The sequence below is a fragment of the Lemur catta genome, chromosome 13 (assembly GCF_020740605.2).
Source record: "Lemur catta isolate mLemCat1 chromosome 13, mLemCat1.pri, whole genome shotgun sequence".
Taxonomy (NCBI): domain Eukaryota; kingdom Metazoa; phylum Chordata; class Mammalia; order Primates; family Lemuridae; genus Lemur; species Lemur catta.
The window spans coordinates 62,157,870-62,163,878 of NC_059140.1; positions in this window are offsets into that span (position 1 = coordinate 62,157,870).

A 6,009-nucleotide genomic window follows, 5' to 3' on the forward strand; every position below is an offset into this window, starting at 1 on the left:
GGGTTTGTAAGGCAGGTATATTTTTATTTTCAAACATCATGTTGGGAAATTGATAGAGGAAGACATTTAAGAGCCTTGCCTCAAGGTTACATGGGAGATTAATAACCTGTCAGGAAATAGGACCCTGGAGTCCAGCAATCCCAACCACAGCCCGTGGGACCCATTTATTACTGGATAAACCTACATTTTCCAGCTTCAACTTCTGCAGTCAAATGCAGTTTTTTGTTACTCTGGTGATGTAAATAAATACAAATATCTTATGTGCCACACCATCATCCCCCTACCCAAATTTCTTTTCATGTTGAGTGCATTAACCATAAAACTATTTTTGTGGAAAACAACTTGCCATTTAACTGTCATGTGATTGGAAATTATGAGATATTTTTTCTATTTAATTCCCTAGGAAAATGAGCAATTGCTAGACCCAGAATCTGCAGTAGCAGGCAAATGCGAGCCGTGGGTTGGATCTATATCTTCTGTTTCTCCTTCCTGGAGTCCCAGTGTTCATAATATTCTGTATTCCTGGACACAATACTTTTCTTCACGCCCTCCCTATTAAGAATTGAGTTAAAATGGAATTTTTCTTAATGATGGTAGGTGAAAGCGGTTTCACAGAATCAATTTCAATTTAAGAGCACCTTGAGGATTACTGGGAGTTTTGTAAGTTTTATTGTATTGAATTAATAGGCATTTCTGAAGCCAAGATTTTAGAGTTTAGACTGTCAATTTTTTTTTCCCTCTTGGCTTCACTTCAACGATCATAATGGAAAGAATGATCTTTAAGTGAAACTTCTGAATGATATATCTTGCCAATGAATGGTCCTCCTGGAGATACCATCCCCTTTAGCCACTGGAGCCTGCGACCGTTTCAAGCTGAGGGGTTGCCTTTCTGTGAAGCATTTTCAAGGAATCAGGTCTTTCTTTTGGAATTCTTACTTATATTTTCTACTTAGGTGGTAAAAGGACAATAATGTTCAAGTGCACAAAACTTATCCTTCGGCTCAGCTGTCCTAAGGGTTAGTACTTGATGACAGAAAGTAACACAATTCTTTCTTCGGTAAGTGCTGCCCCAGACAGAACTCTACTCATTCCAAATGCAATCACTTTATAGAAGATTCTTAAGATGATTTAGTCCTGGGCTTGATCCTGTGATGAGAAGAGATTGTGTGATGTGCTTTGAAATCTTCAAGGTCATTTGTGTGTCTTATAAAGTCAGGGATTCCAAACTGGGCCGTACATTGGAATCATTTAAGAATTTTTTTTTTTTTAAGAAAACATAGATTACTTAGGTTCTACCTCTGACATTCTCACTCTGAATTTGGAGGGGTGGGGTAGCTCTGGGGAATTTGCCTATTTTTAAAAATGTGCCTCACGCAGATCCTGATACAGTCAGTTCCTCCCATTTGGGAATCACGATGGTTGTCTTCCCTTTGCTCTTTCCTTCGATGTCTCCACCCTTCTCTAGCTCCAGGCAGCTGACTACATTGAGGAACTCTCTTCTCTGGCTTCTTGGATTTGATCAGTGGGAGCCTTGGCTGGAGATAAGAGGGCAGGAAGAGGCCGCAGTCGGGGTCTGTGCCTCCTGACTCCCCCGTGGTGTCTTAGTGGGCTGGCTGTGGCTGTAAGGAAGTCGCTGCTCCTCTCAGGGTGGCACTGTCTTCTTTCCTCTCCTCTTCCACATTCTGAAAACCGCCCTCTTTCCTCTGCTCTTTGGGCCTGGGTGGGAGCCCTGGTCTATTAGTAGCCCAAAGGGCTGCATCTTGCCCTGTGGTTTCCCTGTACCCTGCCTACCCTTTTGTAAACATCAAATCATTCTGGACTTATCTTAAGTTTGAGTGGCCATTTTGAAAGGGGCAGCCTTGCAAAAAACAACAGGAAAATACCTAATCCTGCATAGGAAAACATGTAATCCTACAATTTCCCCAGGAATGGTTAAAGATCAATCCTATGAGTTGTCTAACAGGTACCCTGCAGGAGTTCTGTTTTGGACAACTTCTGAAAAGAGCTGAATGAATGGAAAAGAGTTGTAAATCTCCCGTTCAAAATTGTGTTTTTGAGAATCTGCTTTTACAGAGTTCCTGAGTAAACAGCAAAAGAACGAGCTACAGCTTCAACCATATCTTGAGGACAGAATCACATCTCCTGTGATAATCCCTTCTCCAAGGAAAGGCAGGAAATCAAGTCTCGTACTTTGACATCCTAGCAGTTTTTGTTATCTACCTGCCACCAAGAAGAAAGAAAGGAGCGGATGCAGCAGTTTCTCAACTATGCCCTGCCATTTTTACAGCCCCCTTTAAAACACCCCAATAGCTGAATAGCTGATTTTCTGATTTTGGGGCCAGCACGTCTTCCCTTTCCATCTCTTTGCTCATCCTTTTCCCTTCCCCCAGAGAAAAGTCAATAAACCTTTTCTTCCTATCCTAATCTCTGTCTGGAGAAATCTTTCTCAAAACCCGTGCACACTGGCAACACCACCCTAACACATTTGGTTTCTGCTGGGACCCTGAATGGTCTAGGAGCCATGAGAAAACTTGAATTTCTAAGTCAGCCCTAGCATTCTGAAAGAGACACTGCTCTCTACAGGTGCCTAGGAGAGCCCAGACTGTTGGTTCTGCAGCATCCCCTGAAGGAAGACAGTATATTAATTCATGAGGAAACACAGAGAATGCTGAAATAGAATTATTCAAGAAGGGTTTGTTTACATAGAGACTCTTTATAAAGCTGTGGGTCTAGGAAAACACAAGGTTAGTGCAGGAACCTGGAGCTTGTAGCAGTCGGCCTTTTGCCACCCCTCGAATCAGGTACGAGGAGAGGAAGCAGTTATTAAAACCCAGGAGAGAAGTCATGTAGGCAAGCACTTCCAGAGGAGCAGTGACTTTGGGTGAGGACACAGCCAGGCCAACGTGACCCTACAGGGAGAGAGCAAGGGAATGAGACCCTTTCTCACTTTATCCCCTCTGTACCATCTCTCTTCAGGGCTCTCCACTGGCTGAGCCCATTTGGAACCCAAGGGCAAGGGTGTCTGTTGCCATAGTCCATACACGCAGGTCAGCCTCTTGGGGCAGGGAAAGGTGGACAGATCTGGACAGGCAAACAGAAGAGATCTCACCCAGATTCATAAAAATCCACCTTAATTTTATTTTGAAACTTGTTTTAGATCCACAGCTAAGTTGGTTGCTGAACCAGGCCAAATGGGTGTTCTACGCATTCTTTTCAAAGTTGGAGTCTGTTAATTGAAGCTCTCCTCCTCCCAGGCCTGACAAAATGACAGGACCACGAGGAAATCTGATTATCCTGCATGTATTACAGTGGGAGTGGAAAGCATGAAGCCATCTCACTTCCTTATATTGGGTTTCCTTTACCCTTAGGAAAACTGTTCTAAATGAACTATGTCTTTGCTTCTTGGAAAAATAGCCAGGTCATTTCTCATCCTTTTTATACCTCGCTTTTATAAGCTCTGTACTTGGGTTTGTTGTAGGTTCCTCCTAATTCTGTGAAGGCAACGGTACTAAGCAGCCTTCACTGTGTGGTGTCGTGGTTAGTGGTAAACCTTAAGCCATTCAGTGCAGTGTTACTCCTAGGGGTCCAATCAACTAATTCCACCTTTCAGAGAAAAGGAACCTAGACATGTGTGTGACTGGTGTTAAATTAATTTGCAGTGAGTGCTGGCTAATGCATTTCAAATGATTTAGCACTAGCTGCTCTGTTTAAGGTGTTCTCTGGTTTGGGTTTCTGTGAATAATAAGAGAAATGATAATAAGAGAAAGGAATGTCCTAGAAATGTGGTCCTGTCTGTAGGGACTTGCCTGTGTTGATTAGCAGCCATATAATTTAGAACCAGCTAGTTTAGGAGAGTCATTCACATTCTTGCCACCACCTCAAATCCCAGTTTTACTGTAGAAATAAAGGTATTTTATCTTATATTGACTTTTTTGTTTCTCTGAGAAGGGAACATTGCTTATTTTGTTGCTGAGTAAAACTCAAAGTTTGCAGTTTCAGAGAGGGTATATAATAAAGCTCATTTCATTTCTAACTCAGTTTCTCTTAATGTTTTACAGTAGGTGTAAAACTTTCCTAAGAAAAGGAGTTCAGGTTCTTAATCCACTTTGAATAGCCCACTTTACTAAGAAGGCCATGAATACATACAAAAAATAGATTGTTTTTTGAGTTAGGGTTTGACCAGACTATAAAAACAACTCATAGCAATACTCCAGGGAAGAAAATTAGCAGAGTTTTAATTTTTTAATAGTCTATGGACAAATCTTTAAAATGTAACAAGCAATACTTTGGCTTTTTAATGCTTTCTTTTTTAAGCTTAGGAACTCAACTTGATCTTTCATTCTTCTGTGTCACCGGGTGTGTGATAATTGAGGTGTTAATGGTAATGCTGTTTGCCCAGAAGCTGAGGCCAGTCCTCATTCTAAGTCTGCAGTAGCCTCATTTGTCACCTTCTTTGACAGTAAAATGGACTAGATCAAAGCAGAGTGTGTGAGCACCGATACCCACAAAGATTGCACAAGGCAACCCACTGAGACGGGGAAGAAGATATTGCAATTTCTATTTATGTTTATTTTCCCTAAAAATCAGAAAGAAACTAAGCTGTATGAATAGATTTAGTGTCACATTTCTTGTTAGTTAAGGGTCCTAGCCTGAGAGAAAACAAATTCCTCAAGGGGTTGAGGGCGACACCTTTCCTTTTTTGCCCATTGCAGTGATGGATGGCAGTTGACATGGGTCAGGTAGAGTGGATTTATAGATGATGTTGTCTAGTCTTAACTAAGCTAGTCATCACAAAATGGACATGTGGCTTAAGCAGATATCTGCAAAGAGATCGTGGATAGAATGCAGTAGTAATAAGGCAAGCACAAGCAAACGACAGGCCACAGCGACAGTTTTGCTTTCAGAACTATCTCTTTTTCAGCAAAGGCCCTAAGTAGCTGTATAGCTACAAATTTATACCCACTATCACTAATGACGTCTCTCCCCTGACTGTGTTACGTCTTGAGATATTAGCTATTAAGTGTAAGAAGCCATCCTGATTTGGAAAAGACAATAAAGATGTCTGTAATCTTTTTTAGTTATCTAAAATCATGTACTATTCAGTGCAATACCTTTAAAAATGTTAATTAGTGTAATGGAAAGTGCTTAAAAGCTTCTTTTGAGATGTCTTACTTAGTAGTGGAAAAAATGCTGCACGTGGCTGTGGGAAATACTTGTTCTTCCCACTGCAATAAATAGAGCTGGATAATGCACAGAAAAAGTAGTGATCAGGCTTTTAATACACTGACAAGTCCTAAATTTGTATTACATTCCAAACACCTGTCCTGTAACTCCTGACTCTTACAAGCAACTGGTTTCTTGACACCCTCACTGGGATATATAGTCTTCTGCACCTTCACTGGTCCAAACTGAGCTCCAGCTCTCCATCCCATGTCTTCTCCCAGTCTTCTCCCCCTCTGTAAGTGGCTACTACCCTCCTCAAGTGCTTAGGTTAAAAACCACGGTATACCTAACCTCCTTTCCTCTTACCCTGGATCCAAAGCTGTTAGCAAATCTCATAGGTTCCTGATCAAAATATATCCCAAATCTTTTGTTGTCTTACCCTCTCTTACCCTCAAGGCCCTGTATGGTCTTTCCCAGACTTCCCTCTGCGCTCTGGTCCTGACGCATCCCCATCCCTCTCTGCCTCCAGGCACACTGGCCTCCTGTGGTTTAGCCACACCCAGCAAACTCCTGCCTCAGGGCCTTTGCCCCTGCTGCTCCCTTGTGATGGGCTCTTCTCCAAAGTACAGATAATCCCCAGCAAACATGCAGGCCTTTACTCTGACATCACCTTCTCCTGGGGAGGTCTTCCTTGCCACCCAAAATGGCTCATCTATTACTCTCTGTCCCAAGAGCCTGTTGAACTGGTTTTTAGAGCATTCACCCTGACATACATTTGATTTTTTTTTTTAATTTGCTTATTGTCTGTCATCTCTTATAGGAATATTGTCAGAAACCACAAGGGGT